Genomic DNA, 19848 nt, shown 5'->3' with positions numbered 1-19848 from the left:
CACCTATGGGTGCACTACCTATGCTGGGGTCCCTAAAACTACATGCCCTACCATATACTAGGGACTTATAGGTAGGTTGACATAGCCAAATATAATTAGTCTAATTTACATACATATTTAACACAGAGCACAGGCCCTGGGACTGGTTAGCAGTACCCAGTGCACCATCAGAGTCAGGAAAACACCAGCAAAAATTGAAAATGGGGGCAAATAGTTAGCCCCCCCCCCTGCAATCAGCCCTGTTTTCTCACATGCACCCAATTATCTTGTTATATTAACTTTAAAAGCTCAGAAATTCAAAGAAAAAAACAAAGGTTAAAGTGACATTATAGTTAGGTATGGTAATATTATCTTGTTTTATAGTAAAAACACGCTAACAAATTCACTGTAAAAAGAAAGGTTCAAGTGAAATTGTAGTTAAGTGTAAATGTCAGTAATAACATACACATCTACACCCAACAAACACTGAAATTCACCAGCTGTAGTTAGCTGATCTCACGATAACCCATGCCCTCAGCATGTACTGCTTATGGCTTCTCATAGTACATCACTCATTAGTGATGTTCTGTATCATCATTAATAACATCACTGATGATATCTGAAATCTGAAATAACAATACTGTACATGGTCAGGTACGTGCAAGAGTATAGTTACACACACACACACACACACACACACACACACATACTTTCTACCTTTGATTCTAATTAATTTGAGAAAAAACAATGTCCTCCCATTTGGTGCATGAATATCATAGTCAATAAATCAATCAATATTTCACTTTATTCAGCATCATAAAAAGCCATAAAATCACAACATTGCAAATAAATTAAATAAAATCTCAATTAAAAAGCACATCAGACATTTTACAGCAAGAAATATTGTCAATTCCTCCTTATAAATCACAATGCATAATTTGCCCTTAATTTCAAAGCCCGCATAATAAAATTCAGAACTGCAAAGAATATTGTCTGGGATTCTAACTGCTGTATCATCCTAAAACCCTCATGGTATGTAACTGGACATTTGTCTCTCAAAATAGAGCATAAAAACCTTTTCCTAAAATCATAATACGTTGAGCGAAACAACATAAAATGCAAAGTAGATTGCCCGGAACCCAGGCCTCACAGACAACAAGGCAATTGCCTAAACCATGACCGTGCAACCGGACAGGTCCCTAAAAAGTGAATTGTGTTGGCTCTTACCTCCATTAAATAAAACCTATGCTCTGAGCTTTTTATCCATGCCTAATAGGTCTCCACACCTTACCCATTCTTAATCTATCCACATGAGCCAAATATGATTCCTTAACATGTACCTATAGATTTGGGTTTATATTCCCAGGTGTATCAAAAAGAATAATCAAACCAATGTCCTGCAATGTTTTCTTGACATATGAAATCAATCCAAGGGATAGATAAATGTTTGCTATGTTTAAGGCAATCCTCCAAAATCCGTCTCGAAATCATCAGCTCAGGGGATAACCAAACCTTGATCTATAACATGAGGGGCGCCAAGCTCACCCAATCTTCCAAAAAGCCCAGTCCTGCTTCAGAATTGAGAATAAAGCTTGAGGTTGATCTGGGGAGCCCCAACAGTCTACCCAGAAATCTATCTTCTATAACCTGAGTGACTTAGGTGGCTTATACACCAATACCCTCTGCGCTATATCACCTGATTTTTTAGCAAATCTAAACAAAATCTGACACCCCACCTCAATCGTTTGTGACCTTTGAGAAAACAAATGTTCCCAAGATAAATTTTCATCAAATAATATTCCAAGATAACGGAAATGCTTAGGTATTCAGATCGGTGTACCACCTAGATGGAAAGCTTTTGAATGAGTATTTTTTGGGCCACAGGTTAAGATGTAAGATTTATCATTGTTCGATTTGCGATTCAAACCCAACATAAAGCTAAGGAACACACAGAGGAGTGCCTGCAGGCCGTTTGCTCTGTGGGCTGAATGAACTGCATCATCTGCGTAAAGCTAGACAGGGATTGCTCGCTAACCTATTTTGTGCACATCCAGAGAACATGTACTTAAAAAAGATTCCAAGGCATTAGTATAAAACAAAAATAAAAATGAAGCCATACGGCAACCCTGCCTTACCCTGGGATAGGTGCTGTCAAGTCGCCCCCCTGGGAGTATTGTACTGTCATGTAATTGTCACAATGCAAATATTTCTAAATGACCGGGAGCGAAAGGTCAACACCTCCTGAGGTGATAATGTCCCAAAGTTTTTCCCTATCTACTAGATCAAAAGCATAGGAGGGGTCCATGAAGGCCATATGAATGGCACCTCCCCTCGTACTCACATACTTACCTAAGATCAGGGAAAGATTAAGGGCTTGCTCTAGCATTCCCTTACCTGGGTGGAACCCATATTGGACATCCGTAAAAACGCATTTTCCCCAGCCCAACTTCTTTTCCTAAAATAACCCTGCCAAAAATCTTCGAGGAGAGGTCTAACAGGGAAATAGGATGATAATTTGAAGGCACATTTTTGTCCCCTTTTTTATGAAATGGGACTACACCTGACTGCTTCCACGAATCTAAATTCCCCCTGCATATCAAGGACCTAAATACACTTGTCAGCAAAGGTGCCCATAACACAAGGTTGTGTTTAAAAAATTCTTATAGCACCCCATCTGGGCCTGATGCTTTTCCTGTCGCTGAATGTAGGATTGCTGTTTGTACTTCCTCCATTGAGATAGTGTCACTAAGGCCCATATTTATACTTTTTGACGCTAAACTGCGCTAACGCAGTTTAGCGTCAAAAATTTTTGCGCCGTCTAACGCCATTCTGAAGCGCCATGCGGGCGCCGTATTTATGGAATGGCGTTAGCCGGCGCAAGCAGACCGGCGCTGCCTGGTGTGCGTGGAAAAAAACCACGTAGACCAGGCAGCGCCGGCGTTGGGCAAAAATGACGTTAGGGCGTCTTAAAATGGGGCAAGTCAGGTTGAGGCAAAAAAATCGTCTTAACCCGACTTGCGCCATTTTTTAACGACGCCCATCCCCCATCAACATGACTCCTATCATTGTAAAGATAGGAGTCATGCCCCCTTGCCCAATGGCCATGCCCAGGGGACTTCTGTCCCCTGGGCATGGTCATTGGGCATAGTGGCATGTAGGGGGGCACAAATCAGGCCCCCCTATGCCAAAAAAAATTATTAAAAAAAAATAAAAAAATACTTACCTGAACTTACCTGAATGTCCCTGGGGTGGGTCCCTCCAGCCTTGGGTGTCCTCCTGGGGTGGGCAAGGGTGGCAGGGGGGGTCCCTGGGGGCAGGGGAGGGCACTCTGGGCTCATTTTGAGCCCACTTGTCCCTTAACGCCATGCCTGACCCAGGCGTTAAAAAGCGGCGCAAATGCGCCGTTTTTAGCCACGCCCACTCCCGGGCGTCTCTTTTGCCCGGGAGTATAAATACCACGTAAAGGCCTGGGAGTCATTTTTTAGACGGGAACGCCTCCCTTGCATATCATTAACGCAAGGAAGGGGTTCACGCTAAAAAATGACGCACATTCCGGGAACTTTGGCGCTATACGCCTCTAACGCCATAGTATAAATATGGCGTTAGTTGGCGTTAGTTTAGCGTCGAATTTGCGTCGAAAAAAACGACGCAAATTCGGCGCAAACGGAGTATAAATACGGCCCTAAATTCTTTCAGATCTTTCAACGGAAATAAAACGTTCTATGCGGGACTGCCCCTCATCCAGCCTTTCTGCATTTAATATTTGGCAAAAATGGGAAACCCATTCCTAATCCGATATATGACGATCTACCCCTGATGGGGATTTTTTCTGTAAAAGTTTATTTACAACCTCCCAGAATAATGTATTATCTTTCAAAGTTGTGGTTCCTTTCAAATCTTCTCAAGCACTTTGTCTGATCTCCCTCTTCCTATTTTAAATAGCTTCTCTGTAACTTCTTCTAGCTGCTTGAACACTAACTATGTTCTCGTGACAATGTTTTTGTAACGTTTTTCTAAACCTTTAGGGTCTTAGTGCATTCAGAATTGAACCAAGCATGGAGGGTCTATCTCTCCGTGGATTCTCTATCAACAAAGAATCTGAAATGAAAGCACACATCTTAGAAAAATTGGAGCAAACGCAATCTGGTTTGACAGCTTCCATTAAACAATAATTCACCTCTCTAAAATGTCTCTGGACCACATCCTCTACTAAACCCCCTCATTTATAGTGAAGGTTAATGATTGCATTTTCCCTTTAGTATGAGGACTACTGGGAGCTCTAGTTAACTCAATCAGAGTAGGGCAATGATCACACCATGGTGAAAGACACAACTCTTACCCTTCCATCCATTGTAACAGATCTTCCGACAGAAGGATTTGATCAGTAGTAGACCCCTTACCTCTCCCTACAAAAGTCAGATTGGGCGGGGCATCTCCTTTTCTTAATTGTGATGCAAAAAACATATTATTGTCCACCACTATCCTGGTTAATATTTTCCTGTATGCTGAAAACAGCTCATAAAGTCCCCATGCCCATTTACTACTCCACAGGCTCTACTTCCATTATAACAAACTCTAGCTATATTAAAATTTCCAACCCAAATCACAGATCTACTGGGATATTTCTCCATTGTTTCACTCAGCAGTTTCTAACTCTTCAACAGTAACTACTGGCTGGTTCCCAAAGAAATTATTGTAAAAATTAATAGGTACAATATTAAACGCCTAAGAGTGAGATACCTTTAAAAGTGCGGGCTTGAAAATTAAACTCATTAATTTTAAGATTTCCTGCTGTTATTGCAATAAAATGGAAAGTTCCCCCTCCCCCTACTTGCCATGGCAGGGGCTGAGGGGGAACAAAAGGTTCTGTACCTGTTGATCGTAGGGGGTCAAACAACAAAGTCTCTTGGTAATATATAATGTCAAAGGTTTCAATAAAGCATCAGCCACTTCAGATTAGGCAATTTGAATCTGAGGCCTGCAACATTCCAAGAAAGGAGTCGTAATGGTGCTGAGCGCAATGTATCTGGTCTGTCTAATGCTGAAATATCAAAAGTCTGTAACGGAATGGAATCACCTGAATTCTGCATTGAGGACAGTGGACTGTTCTAATTTCCAAACTCCCCCCTCCCTTCTGCAGGTGCCACCTTTCAACTTGACAAATATTACTTTTTTGACTAAATCCAGCAGGAGTCCACCCCACTTCCGATTAAAAAAACATGTCCAACTGGGCCCTCCCCCATCCCCTTGTTACAAATTCACAGCCAAAACTTCAAACACCATGTTTCCCAGATCATTAACCACCCCCGATTTATCTAAACCTTTGCCTGTACAATGTATCTGAATTAAAGAATTTTAGCTGCCCCCCACTAAGCCTCCATTTCATTTTGGGAATCATCCTCTTCCTTAGACAGTCAGTCATTACAGTCTAGCTCTGACAATACCTGAAATCTATTTTGTGATGGAATTCCATGGAATCTTTCCAAAAATGGACTGTCAGGTGTATGAGAGCCCACATTTCCCTTTTTCTTACTATAATCGTATGTGTGGTAAAAATAATCCAAAGAGATAATTGATACCCCATCACCAACTTGCTTCCACCCTCCCCAGTGTCTTAGATTTATTAAAGTATAAGCTAATTCTGGGAACCTGCATTGATGATAATTCAGTCACCGTGAAAAGATTTAACAGAAGGACCTATCCGGTTAACTCTCCCCATCATGAGGATATCCCTATACTCCAGTATAGTAAAGTTAGTGTTTCTAGTAAGGTAAAGACAACCTTTTTTTTCAGAGCTGTAAAAGAGTCTTCCACTGTCAGATGTATGGGGGCACCCCTACTAATACTGCCACATAAGGTGAACATTCAGGGGGCATATGTAAGTGCTCTTAGCTACAACTTGAATGATGAGAAGAAACAGTCTCATTAGTGGTTAAACAATTAGAGTGACTAGCTGATCTTTGGCTCCATTCCAGGTGTGAAGCTTTTTCTGCACACGGCTCCCTCAACGTTCCCGCTAAATTAGACTTAATCATAGGGGCTATTTTGGAGATTTTTGGCAGTACCATGTTCTGGACTTTCAGAATCTCGCTCAGCTCCCATGGTCTTAGAATTGGCCAGAGAAACTCCCAAAAGGACATTCAGGACAACATGGGCTCAAGGTAAAGAGGGCATTGGGTCCAGACTAGGTGGTGTGATCTTGAACTGGGAAATTAAATCCCTAACAGTCCCTGATAAGGCACCAATTTTGTCTAAAACTGGAGCAATTGCAACGGTAATCGCGTCCTTCATGACACCAAATCCTCCCATCATAAATTTTGCCCAGAGTCTAATATCGGTAATGTGGGGGGCTGCTACACCAAAGCATCTGTTATCTGTTTAGTCAATCTGGCACCTCATTTATTGGTTTAATTTGCAACTTTGCTCTATTTGGGCCACCTCTTCCTATTTGATAGAGGTTCCGCTATACTACTATTTAAGTCAGGGTCAGTGGTGATATCTGGAGATTAGGTTGCTAACCCATTGTCTACTGGCCCTGCTGATATCAAAATATGAGATTCCGTGGACTGTATAGTTATATTATCCACCATTGTATTATTGAAAGACTCAGATACTAAAGAAATTGAAGTTAGATGCACTCGGCTTTCTTCCTGTTGCCCATGATCCCACTCAGCTCTGCAACTCAAATCCTAAACATTAATAATTAATACCTTAGTGAAGTGGAAAAGCAAAGATGGAACTAAAGGGGAAGGGGCCCTGCCTGGCCTCTTCCAGGTAATGACGGGTGAAGAAGGGCTCCTTCTTGGCCCAGTCTACACCCAGGTGCATGCCCACCTGCATACCACGCCGCAGGCAGTCAATTGCACTTTATAGCACATCTGCTGAGTTCCTGGCTCCACCTCTTTCCACTCCACCTGATGATTAGGGATGCTGGGGGAAGCGGTCCCACCCCAGCGTGATGACACAGAAGGTGGCAGCTGGCAGCAAAAGGCAACAAATGTTTCTCGTACCATGGGTTGTCATTGCACTATATAGCGTGTCTACCTCCTTCCTGGCTCTACCTCCTTCCACCCCAGCTGACGATTAGGGATGTTAGGGGATGTAGTCGCACCCCAGCGCGATGACACAGAAGGGAGCAGCTGGCAGTAAAAGGCAACCAATGTTTCCATCAGTGATGTTCTGTGACATCATTAATAACATCACAGATGAGGTCTGAAATCTGAAATAACAACACTGTACATGGCTGGTGCACAAGTTATAGTTACACACACACACACACACACATATACTTTCTACCTTTTATTCTAATGAATTATCATTTGTTGTCACAATATCATAGTCTTATTCTCTTGAAATTGAATAAATAGATAGATTAACGCCAAGGATAAATGTCAATGTTTTGTTAACTAGTAACTAGATAATGACATTGAGCTAGGGTAGGCTCACCAAATCACAAGTATGACTTGTGAGTCTTATGTGGTATAAATTGAATTGAATTGATTGCTGGAGAGCAGTTCCAGTCTTTGCAAAGCAGGTGACCTTCAGGCTTCTTCACAGCCGTCAGTCAGGATTCCTCTTTCTTCAGATGTTTCTCCCATGTTCAAGAATATTCTGACGAGTTGGTGGTTCTTAATCCAATGCACTGCCCAGTGGTTAGATTTCCCATAGACTTTCTAACTAACTTCAAATTTCAAACGTCACGCTCCCCTCTCACAATCTTTAAGTCCTCTCCTGAAACCTAATTTAAGGAACCATCCCCTGTTCCCTTTTTGGAAACAACTTCCCCTCTAGCTGTTGTGAGAGATGAATGCCTGAGAGACCCCTATTAGTGAAATGGTTCTATAATGTGGGCTTCCTTATGGTATCCTTATGTGAAGACTATTGCACTGGTCTTTTGTAAAGCAATTAATTTCAGTACAAATGCAATTTTAGAAAATACTTTTCTTTGACATATTTCCCCAGTGAACTAGATGTTTGAGAACTTGGTAAAAGAATTTTCAAGTTAGATTCTATATTTTTCCTTGTGTAAATATGACAATGAACATTTATTCACAAGGCGACACTTTCAATGGAAAATGCACCATTAACTACACAGTAGCATAAAGATTACAGTTTAGTGTAGGTGACGTGTTTCTTTGACATTCAGCATCTTACTGTCACACATTTAGGTCCAGATTTACTAACACTTTGTTCTAGTTTTGTGCTATAAAAGAGCCACAAATCCAGCACAAAGTGTTGTTGTGAGATTTATTTTACTATGTAAATCATGATTTATGTTGGAAAGTTGAACAAGGGGGTGTACCATGGGTGATACATGGAGATTTCCATGCAAAGTTTTTTTCTTTATGGCGGAGTACATTTCTTGGACTTGTGACTGCAGTGATTTTAAACTGCAGCCAGTCCAGACAAAATGGTGTTACCTGCAGCTATATCTTTTTAGTCATTAATTTGGGTTCAGTAAATATACTCTTCCTCCCACAAACAGGGGCACAGCTCGGTTAGCATTATTATAGGGTTGTGAAATTCAGATTTCCCAACCCAGCAATCATGCTCAGACATCTTGTTAGAACCCACTATATGATAAACAGGACATAATGGGGGCTTAAGGGATTGTGGAAAGAGAGAGGAGGCCGATTATTTGAGGTACTTAAAAGGTATTATTTCTCAAACTAATCAACATTTTTTAAGGTCTTCAAAAAATAGACGAGAGAAGAAAATGTGTTTTTGTCAGAATGGGCATGTAAAAATCCCAGGTGAAACCTCACAGACACTTTACATGACTCTACTAAAAGCACTTGTACCCAACTATTTACTAAAGAATACAATTTTCAGTGGGGTGTAACACCCCAAACACCCCACTTGGAGCTATGTCCCTGCCAACAAATTATATTTACATCCAAAGGGGTAATTCCTGCAAAACCTTAACATGACCTTACTGAAAAGTTGTATACGCCAAAATGGATGTAGACATGTAAGGAAAGTGTGCACGCACCATGCCACTGAATGGCAATATCACACCGCGCATAGTCTAATGACAGCAAAAAATCAGTCAGAAAAACAGGGAAACCATTCAAATGAATGAATGTCCTTTGTCACAGGTTGTTGAGCACCTAGAGTGCTGAGAACAAGAACAGGAAGAATTCACTCCAGGAGAAGGGGTGCTTTCTTGCAGGGTGGTAGATGACAAACATAAATGATAACACTACACCTCCATTCCAGTCCATTAACACTTTATCGTCCATGCTTTGGAACAAAAAAACTACTTAAGTATATTAAAACAAATGGATAGTCAAACGCTGCCCTGATGCAAAGAGTCTCTGCTAGAAAGGAGCTGACCCCAACCGCCCTATACTTACGTTTTTTTTCCAATTACCTTTGTGTTTATCATTACATCACCTCATGAAATCAGCTAAACCTGTCCCTAGTTAGACCTAAGTTTGCCAAATGTGATTCATTATTGTATCTTGCCTCCAAGCTAATAATGACATTTACTATTTTATCAGCCTATCCAAGCACATCATGAGCCATGTCATTATTTCTTTATTTACTTAGTAAAGTATTAATAGTTCATCTCTACTGCTCACGGCACTTTCACAGCGCTTCAATGTAGCTGTACTTTTGACTAGTCCTTTAAAAACAAAAACTCAATCAGTCATTAAAGAGAATAAATCAGTGAATTCGGGTGTTTCCAAAGTAAAATCGTTTACCTTGAAGTGAGTGAAACATCAACCTCGATTAATAAATTAGTGAATAGCAAAACAACGAAAATATTCCAACGAGACATACACATACTACAATGTTCTGGATAATGTGTACGTATTTTTCTCTTACAAAATTGAGACTAATGCCAGCAACTTTATTTAGAAACTAATTGTGCTTTCAGATCAAGTAAGCAAGTAGAGAAAAATTGTAATGCTTGACATTACTTCTAGTCCTGGGCCACTAAGGCCTCCTTCCAAAACACCGAACTCCTTGCTAGTCCCTGTTCGCCTGCCTGCTTGACATGGAAATGATCTTGTGTCACTACAGAAAGGAAAACAGGCTTTTAACCGCGCTGTGTCTGCTAAAATGTTGTTCATGTAATGGCAATACACCTCTTTGCCGCACACAACATTTTTAATGACATCTCACAGAGTTAACTGAACTGAAACATATATTTTCTGACAGTCAGCAAAATAATTGCTATCCCCACAAACTGACCGAAAAACAGGTACTTCGGTGTCATGAAATGTGGTCCCTTAAACGCTAGGGCCGGCGCTGGTTTGCGTCAAAAATTTTACCGCCGGCTAGCGCCATTCCTACGCGCCAGGCAGGCGCCTTATTTAAGGAATGACATTAGCTGGCGCTGCGGACTGGTCAGAGTAAAAAAAAAAGACTCAAACCAGGCAGCGCCGGCGTAGGGGGAAATGGGGGTTGTGCGTCAAAAACTGGTGCAAGTCAGGTTTGAGGCAAAAATCATGCCTCAAACCAGACCTGTGCCATTTTTTGAAGCACAACCCCCATTGAAATGACTCCTGTCTTAGCAAAGACAGGAGTCATGCCCCCTTGCCCAGTGGCCATGTCCAGGGGACTTCTGTCCCCTGGGCATGGTCATTGGGCACAGTGGCATGTAGGGGGGCTCAAGTTAGGCCCCCCCCATGCCACTTTAAAATATTTTAAAAAATACTTACCTCCTCTTACCTCTATTTGCTGTTTCTGGGTCCCTCCATCCTTGGGTGTCCTCCAGGGGTGGGCGAGGGTGGCAGGGGGTGTCTCTGGGGGCAAGGGAGGGCACCTGTAGCCTGCTTCCATGGTCTCTGATCATGGAAGTGAACCCATATGTCCCTTAACGCCTGCCCTGACCCAGGCGTTAAAAAATTACTCTAAATGGGTTTAAAGTCATTTTTTAAGGCCCTCCCCATCCCGTGCGTCATTTTCACCCAGGTGGATAAATGTGGCGCACGGGTGTTTGAGTCATTTTTGGACAGTAACCCCTACCTTGCATCTCATTAGCGCAAGGTAGTTTCCCCCATCCAAAAAAATAACTCTAACTCCATATTTTTGGCACTAGACGGGTCTAGCGCCAAAGTATAAATATGCAGTTAAGTTTGCGCTGGATTTGCGCCCCCTAAAAAACTGCGCAAATTCGGCGCCAACAGAGTATAAATATGCCTCTAAGGCCCATATTTATACTGTTTTAGCGCCTCATTTGCATCGTTTTTTGACGCAAAATAGGCACAAACTTACAAAATACAATTGTATTTTGAAAGTTTGCTCTGCTTTTGCGTAAGGCCCATATTTATACTTTTTTAGTGCCGCATTTACGTCACTTTTTTGATGCAAAAGCGGCGCAAACTTACAATTGTATTTTGTAAGTTTGCGCCATTTTTGTGTAAAAAAATGACACAAATGTGGCGCAAAAAAATTATAAATATGGGCCTAAAACATTTCTGACCATGTTTTCATTTCTTTAACCAACAGACAGGGAGTTCTTTAGAACAGGACAAGCAGTGCGCAAACAAAATTGAGATGTTTTTAGTCTTACCAAGTCATACTTTCGCTCACACTTGATCATTTCACACACAGTTGAGCGCCCACACACAGTATAGCCACGCGCGCGTACACCCTTCCTCTTTAACAATTTTCAGTGCTTAAATTTTTTGCATAGCCTGCATCTTACAATGCCTAGCAGAAAAAAAGATAAGGATGATTGAAAAGAGGGCTAAAAAAGATTAAAGTGGATTGCATTAAAGCGTAATGTTGCACTTGCTCTTAACAGATTCTGTTTGATGAGCGGATCTAGTAATGTAATAGCACTAATTAAGAATTAAAGGATAGAATAAGTTGAAAGTCACTGATTAAGACTTCACCAAAGTGATGCACAGAACTTGAAAAAACAGCCCTCACTCAAGTCAAGGAGAAAGTTATATACGAACAGCAGGCATGACATCAGTCCTGACCCAATTCACAGAGCTAGCTGTGTTGTGCGGTTTGTATTCCCAGGCAACCAGCCTTGAGACTGAAAACAGACATATATTGACTTGAAACATAAAGTCGTGATTGAAAGTTACTTGCTTTCCACATATATTTTATGGTAGGTCTGTGAATGATCTGAGAATGTGCAACCCCATCACTTTTCCAAAAACAGAGGGTTAGACTAAAAAATCCCCAGGTTGATGTAAGCTATTCAAGTATATGTTGTAGAAGACTGATAATGGCTATGAATGACCTGATTACTTATTGAGAGTCCTCCTAATGCTTAGTTTCTCGCTGCCTCATCACATTCATTACTTCTGAGGTAGAGGCTACATCTGAGAGAGTAAATTCCGTATGCAAATTTTGTGAATGCAAGTTCTAACCTGGCTTCAATAAAGGGAGGCCACAATTCCAGCATCCCTCAGTACTATTCAAAACTCTGTTAAAGGAAAACAAGCCATTCATAATGATTGTAACAAGAAATAATAGGACTGAAAGCAATGAGAATTAATGGGAAGTTATAGAAACAGTACTTTTATATTCGTCTTCCTTGTCCAAGTCACTTCTGCTAATGCGTTTTCTCCTCCTGGACAGGATTTGAAAATGCTTTCCCCGAGGTCCATGGGATCTTTGGACCCAGTGAGGAGTGTGGTTAACCAGATAGTCATTCCAATCTCAATCAATGCAACAACAAATTTGAACACTATGACCAATGTGGCCACGGAAACAAAACTCCAATCTGAAAAGTTTCAAAGCTTTATCATAACCACAGAGCCAAAGTAATGTAAATTATGAGCAAAATTAAATTATACAAATAAAGGAAAACCCTAAACTGACCAAATCTACAAAACATATTTAATCTACTTAGTATCTACACCATTAAGCATTCCAACAGAATTACACATACTAACAAGGAAACAATTGGTGCAGCAGAAATAGATTTCATATTGTTTGATGAATACGTTATTTTCAAGCCAAGTTCACAGATCAATATATCAAATTAGATGCACAAGATTTAGGGGCTACCTACCACTATGGCAAATTAGGATAAGCACATGGGGACAGGCTAACATATGTGGGTATAAAGCAAAAATAAAATAAAGACAAAAATAATTTGGAAGAGTCATCTATCTCGGGCTAAGTTATTCTAACTATAAAAATAAAATAGGCAGGTGTCAAGATGCTAACTCTAATTGAAAAATAAGACAAAGGAACAAGCTGCATTGCATTTGAATATACCTCTCCAGGGATCAACATACAATTCATATTTGTCAGCAAAGCAATAATTCTTCAGCAAAGTCTGTTAGAAGCACCATCGGGGGAAAGTGAAGAAAAGGGGCTGCATTTGGAAATCAGGAAAGGTCCAAGGAGACAAGTTAACAGTTCAAGATTCAAAGGGCTCTGCTCCACACTTACTGGTCCATTCCCTACTAAAAATTACTCTGAGCAGTTTGATTGGCCAATTTGATGACTCCACATTACAAAAAGGGGCAATATCCAATAAAAATTAAAACACACATTGAATTTGCAACAACAATGAAGATTCCCAGGTCTGGGTGAAGTCATGTCTCCTTCCTTGTGACACTGGCAATAATTAGCAACTCTGTACCTCACTTGATACATTCCAACATCTTCCCATAGCTCTGATAGTTCCAATAGTTCTCATGTGACTGGACAGTTAAGCAATGGTGTCTGTCCTAGTCCCAAATCACCAGCTCTTCATGTACTATATTCATGGTCAGTGGGAGAAAAACTGACACATAATACAATAGGACTCCTTACTATTGATAAAACAAGTTAATGGAAACATTCATGTTAGAGGGAAAAATCATTAATCAGCATTTCATGTTACTGCAATATGACAACTTTAGTCTTAGTGATGCTAGCTCAAGAAATTCAGGGGTATATTTAAATGCCCCTAGCACCACCTTAGCACCTCCACAATGTCTAAAATGACCTTTTCCCGATGCCATATTTACAAAGTGGTACAATGCATGCATTGCGCTACTTTGTAAACCCTTGAGGCACATTATGCCTGTGCCAGGCATAATGGATGCAAGCGGGTGTTCCCCCATTGGGGGAGCGAAAAAATGCCGCAAGGAGATCCAAGAGATTTCCTTATACCATTTTTCTGGCACTTTTAACACCTGCTCAGAGTAAGCATTAAAAGGGGGCATATAATTATTTATAGCGGGCCTCTGTGTATTCTGTAGGAGTAGCGCCAACATTTTGGTGCTACTCCTGCAGAGTACATCAATAGAATAAAAAATGATGCTATTGCCCCCTTACAATACAAAGAAATAGAAATTGACTGAAAGTAGCATTATAGTTAGTGTGAGAACTTGGGTTGATGGGGTAGGTGGCCCCTGTTCAAGCAAAGGCCACAGTCCATATCAGGGTGAACCACAAAAAAACCTAAATGAACCTGTGCTTAACCCTTTGGTAGATTTGCATAAAAGAAGTCTGGCTTATCTTAAAGGCAATGTATAACGTATTTATGCAACATGCAAAAAACAATAAAGTGAAAACACAACACAAGAAAAATCCCAAATCTTTTTTGAAAAATAGAGTACATTTGAATAAGTTATTTGACACCAAAATGACAAAAATCAAATCAGTACAACTAGAATTGTGAATATTTACAGTTTAAGGTGAAAACTAGTGCCCAACAGATCAAAGCCCCAGCCTCAATATCTAGTCTCATGAGACAAGGTCAAAGTCATAAAACATGGCCAACCACAATGGAGCGGGGGTCAAATACAAGAAATGGATTGGACGCAGTTGGCTCTCACCTTTGGACTTAGAAGATATTCTGAGAAAAAGTTCTGCAAAGTTAAAGTTCAGCAGAGCAAGGTTGCAGGTGGTGTCCTAGAAAAAAGTTTCATTGTTGGGGAGCCACTAAATGAAGTCCCATGAAGATGTCTACATTTGAACTTAGTCACTTTTTTGGAAGTAGCCAATAGGAGTTCCAGGAGGCTGGATAACCCTTTAAAAAGGACCATTGAAGAGGATTTGCTGCTGTGCTGAAGAATATAATGTGAGCCGTTGCAAAGTCAGGCTTACCGGCAATGCACCTTTGGCGGATAGACAAGCAGGTTGAGTCTGATCTTCTCTTGTTCTCAGAGCAATTTTTAACCAAAACTTTTCCAAGTTTTGAATTTTGGCTATCGTGGTGCCTTTAGCACCATCACCAAGGGTCCAGATCTAGAGTGGCACCACTTGGAGGGGTAGGGCTCATGCAGGCAGGGTCCAGGTGAGGGTTCAAGATGGTGGAAGTCTTTTCTGTCCATGAAGCTCTGAACAGGAGACTGGCAAACTTGCCATTGGAGTCACTCTGATAGTCCTTGATTCAGGTGAAGAATCAGGGCTCAAGACACAGTCCAGGCCTCTGAGGGTTCAAGGCAGGTGCCAGGTAGCAAAGCTTTCAGGTACTAAGCAGTCTTGTGGAATACACAAGAGGCTAAAACAGAAGGGAGTTGTGTGAGAGTCCTTCTGCAGGTCCAGAAAGTGACCCAAAGAGTGGGTCTGAGCGTCCCAGTTTCATACCTGGTTTAGGAGAAGCTTTCTGAGAATTCCCTTTGAAGTCCTTGATGTTTACTGGGTCCCCTGCCCTGGCTTCAAGCTGGCTGCATGAACAATGTAAGAGTGACAAGTTATTTTTGTGACAGAAAGGCACAGCCTGTTCAGTTGCAAGAGGGGCTGTGCCCAGCTGGGCCTTCTCCTTGCAGGGAGTTGATGGCCCATCCAGGCAAACCTAATCCCTCTATCGTGTGACTGTCTTGGGGGAATAAACAAAAGTCCAATTGCCATCTACATCCAGTCATCTAACCCAGGAGAGGTTGCAGGCACCAAGCGCCGAATTTGCGTCGTTTTTTTCGACGCAAATTCGACGCTAAACTAACGCCAACTAACGCCATATTTATACTATGGCGTTAGAGGCGTATAGCGCCAAAGTTCCCGGAATGTGCGTCATTTTTTAGCGTGAACCCCTTCCTTGCGTTAATGATATGCAAGGGAGGCGTTCCCGTCTAAAAAATGACTCCCAGGCCTTTACGTGGTATTTATACTCCCGGGCAAAAGAGACGCCCGGGAGTGGGCGTGGCTAAAAACTGCGCATTTGCGCCGCTTTTTAACGCCTGGGTCAGGCATGGCGTTAAGGGACAAGTGGGCTCAAAATGAGCCCAGAGTGCCCTCCCCTGCCCCCAGGGACCCCCCCTGCCACCCTTGCCCACCCCAGGAGGACACCCAAGGCTGGAGGGACCCACCCCAGGGACATTCAGGTAAGTTCAGGTAAGTATTTTTTTATTTTTTTTTAATAATTTTTTTTGGCATAGGGGGGCCTGATTTGTGCCCCCCTACATGCCACTATGCCCAATGACCATGCCCAGGGGACAGAAGTCCCCTGGGCATGGCCATTGGGCAAGGGGGCATGACTCCTATCTTTACAATGATAGGAGTCATGTTGATGGGGGATGGGCGTCGATAAAAAATGGCGCAAGTCGGGTTAAGACGATTTTTTTGCCTCAACCTGACTTGCCCCATTTTAAGACGCCCTAACGTCATTTTTGCCCAACGCCGGCGCTGCCTGGTCTACGTGGTTTTTTTCCACGCACACCAGGCAGCGCCGGTCTGCTTGCGCCGGCTAACGCCATTCCATAAATACGGCGCCCGCATGGCGCTTCAGAATGGCGTTAGACGGCGCAAAATTTTTTGACGCTAAACTGCGTTAGCGCAGTTTAGCGTCAAAAAGTATAAATATGGGCCCAAATATTTTAGGTCAGGAAAATGCCAACTTTCTAAAAGTAGCATTTTCAGAATTGTATCTTAAAATACGACTTTACTATTATAGAGGATTTTTAATTACAATTTCTCGGACACCAAGCATGAAATGTTCACCTGTTCCTAATCAATAGTTAGCACTTATTAAATGTAATAAGGCAACCCAATTTTATCCTATGGGATGTTGCAGTAGTGGAAATGGAATTTAGGAGATTTTCACTACCAGGACATGTAAGACTTAAATATATTTGTCAACCTTTAAAACTACAATGCATTCTGTCCTATGGGGCACCTGGGCCTACTTTTGGAGTAACTTATAGGCAAAAAAAGGGGGGTTTCAGGTCTGGCAACTGGGTTTTATTGCCAAGTTGAACTGACAGAGTAAAACTGCATTCTGGCTGCAAATGCAAGCCTTGGACATATTTTAAGGGGCTGCCTAAATGGGTGGCACAATAAGTGATGTAGGCCCACTAGTAGGATTTAGTTTAGAGTCCTTGGGTATATGGTATACCACTCTACAAGGGGCATATAAGTAAATTATATATGCCAATTAGGTGTAAGCCAATTTTACCATGTTTAGGAGCGTGAACACAACCACTTCAGCACTGGTTAGTAGTGGTAAAATGCTAAAGTCCTAAGGCCCACAAAAATAATTTTTAGCAAAAATGGAGGGAAAGAGGCAAAAAGTTTTTTTGGGGGGGAGACCAGCCTAAGGCTGACAGATCTGTTAGAAATTATAACAGTATGTTATTTTACATTTAAAAAACCTTAAAAATTCACGGAAAAAGAAAGGTTGAAAGTGGTTTATAGTTATGAGAAAATGTCAGTTGAAACATATTGTTTCAAATTAACAAAACCACTGAAATGTATCAGTTATAGTTGTCAGAATCCCATTGAGAAGGCCACAAGGCCATAAGTCAAGCAAGAGCAATTGGGCCCGACTAGGATTGAGATCTTTTACTCCTAATATCCCAGGGTCTGACTTACTATGGTTCCTGAGAACCTAGGCCAAGTAACACTTCAGCACTTGACTGTCAGTGGTATGGTATGCTGAACAGTCCAAGGCTTCTCGAGAAGGAACATAGACAAAAGGGGAGGAGCACCGGCTCGCAACTCAAAATACGTTCCACAGTTGCAAAAAAGGATTGTCCGGACAAATACTTGCTTTTATGAAAAAAGGAGTATTTATATATGAACACAATGTGTAATATGTAATGTACAAACAATGCAGAGAGGGCCTCATCACGAATTTGGCGGTCTTTTTGGAAAACACTGCTGTAACGGCAGCCAAAAGACTGCCATGTTGGCCGTAAACCAACAGCATTATTAAGAGTCACACAATGAAGAACGCCAAAAAACAGCCAACATTCCGACACTGCCAGGACACTGGAGGGTGAGAAAGAGGCAGTCTCACTACCAGCTTGACAAAAACCTCCCACCAGATTACACACCACAAATCACCACAGCAGTTCTTTCACAGTTGAAAACCATTTGCGATACGAACCGCTGCGGTCAAAACCCAACACTGTCAGAACATAACACCACATTAGATAGTTTGATTACCCCACACCTGACACACATCCACACACCCAACAAACGGAGGTACTGCAATTTATAACACACCCATACACAACCCACAATCCTTTGCAAGAAAAACACCATTCACATTCACCGAGAACAGGAAAATATTGAGATAAAGCACCTTTACACAATAGGCACATATACACATCTCACTCATCACACACAACACAACTGCACACCCAACACTATACACACATCACAAGCACACAAAACCCTCAGCAACCACCTCACCCTCACAACGCAGCACCCACACCTCACCAAGTACACAGCACTTCACCCTAACACTCACAACACCCCCACACACTGTCTACACAACCACTACCATGTCCCCACAAAAACACCCACGAATCACTGACGAGGGTCATGATGGATAAAATTGTCAGAGTAGAGCCACAACTGTTTGGAGCACAGGTCCAACAAACATCCATTCCCAGGAAAATGGAGTTGTGGGAAAGGATAGTCGACAGGGTCAATTCAGTAGGAAGCCATCCACACACAAGGGAGGACATCAGGAAGAGTGGAACGACCACAGGGAGAAGGTGCGTTCCATTTCATCAAACCACCAAATCGATGTGCAGAAGACTGGCGGTGGGCCCCCACCTGCTCCCCCACAGTTCACATGTTGGGAGGAGAAGGTCTTGGACACACTGCATCCGAAGAGCTTGACTGGAATACCTGGGGGACTAGAGTCTGGTAACTACCCACAACAGTCAAGTTACACATTTGTCCTGTTCTGCATGTCTCTTCACCACCCAAATACTCCCCATTTAACTAAATGTCACAGTATCCCTCCCACCTATTCACCTAATGCCCCTCTTCTGCATGCCACACCTCCACTCACCCCAACTTCCCTCATAGCCCTTGCCAATGGCACATAAACCACTGGCCAATAAAATCGTTACAACTCCCAGAATGCTCTAACCCACTATTGTTAAAACCTGGAATGTGCACAACAAATCCCATGTAATGCATGTACCACTAAAGTACTAGCAACACCATCTAGATTGTACCAATGAGGACCAGTACATGGCAATGACAGCAATGCAATGGCACACACACAATAGCAACCAAAGCAAAATACAGTTACAGCTCAGTGACCATTCAAAATGACCACGGATACAATATGGCTATGAATGACCTGATTACTTATTGAGAGTCCTCCTAATGCTTAGTTTCTCGCTGCCTCATCACATTCATTACTTCTGAGGTAGAGGCTACATCTGAGAGAGTAAATTCCGTATGCAAATTTTGTGAATGCAAGTTCTAACCTGGCTTCAATAAAGGGAGGCCACAATTCCAGCATCCCTCAGTACTATTCAAAACTCTGTTAAAGGAAAACAAGCCATTCATAATGATTGTAACAAGAAATAATAGGACTGAAAGCAATGAGAATTAATGGGAAGTTATAGAAACAGTACTTTTATATTCGTCTTCCTTGTCCAAGTCACTTCTGCTAATGCGTTTTCTCCTCCTGGACAGGATTTGAAAATGCTTTCCCCGAGGTCCATGGGATCTTTGGACCCAGTGAGGAGTGTGGTTAACCAGATAGTCATT

This window comes from Pleurodeles waltl, chromosome 5 (genome assembly GCF_031143425.1).
Source record: "Pleurodeles waltl isolate 20211129_DDA chromosome 5, aPleWal1.hap1.20221129, whole genome shotgun sequence".
Lineage (NCBI taxonomy): Eukaryota > Metazoa > Chordata > Amphibia > Caudata > Salamandridae > Pleurodeles > Pleurodeles waltl.
The sequence above is the reverse complement of the archived record's forward strand: the minus strand, read 5'-3'. Positions refer to the sequence as shown.